Below are 600 nucleotides of genomic sequence, written 5' to 3'. Positions count from 1 at the left end.
GTACGTGACGAGTGTGACGTTAGGAAAACATTAGGCATCATGGAGAGATTCTGTATGGGACCACCCAACACAAACGAGTACTGTGTGACGTGCTACCCGGCAGTTATTCACCGAGGTAGCCGGCTAGCTCAGTCGGTAGAGCGTCAGACTCTTAATCCTAGGGTCGTGGGTTCGAGCCAGACGCTGGGCGGAACGGAATTTTGTTCCGCTGCAAGTGTAAATTACCGTTTTTCTGATTAACGAGATGTAATGGAAATAGCAACTTTAAACTTTGCCTACGTCTCTGTCAGTCGCAAGGAAGCTGTATTTGAAGGTGAAGGTGATTTTGTAGACATGTGTGAAAGACATGTTCTGATATGCAAGTGTTGTTGTTTGGAGAGCACATCGGTTACGTGTCAGATGTGTAGTCAAGCAGTAATTTGTCGCCATAGCTGCAAATATTAGCCGGTAATATGAAGTGTTGTCAGCTAAAGTCTGATGATGCAGACGACCGTAAGGACGAAGTACCCAAGAGTACCGCTACGCCGCGCCTCTTTAGCTCAGTGGTAAAGCACTGGTCTAATAAACCAGCGGTCGTAAGTTCAATCCTCACAGGAGAAA

The 600-nt window shown here is 46.7% G+C and overlaps 1 non-coding gene across 1 annotated transcript; it reads left to right on the top strand.

Moving 5' to 3' along the window:
* The first annotated feature begins 528 nt into the window (after positions 1 to 528).
* Trnai-aau (transfer RNA isoleucine (anticodon AAU)) lies at positions 529 to 600 on the top strand. Its single transcript has one exon. It is a non-coding gene; the product is annotated as a tRNA-Ile (tRNA).

The sequence above is a fragment of the Schistocerca gregaria genome, unplaced genomic scaffold (assembly GCF_023897955.1).
Source record: "Schistocerca gregaria isolate iqSchGreg1 unplaced genomic scaffold, iqSchGreg1.2 ptg000470l, whole genome shotgun sequence".
Taxonomy (NCBI): domain Eukaryota; kingdom Metazoa; phylum Arthropoda; class Insecta; order Orthoptera; family Acrididae; genus Schistocerca; species Schistocerca gregaria.
The sequence above is the reverse complement of the archived record's forward strand: the minus strand, read 5'-3'. Positions and strand labels throughout refer to the sequence as shown.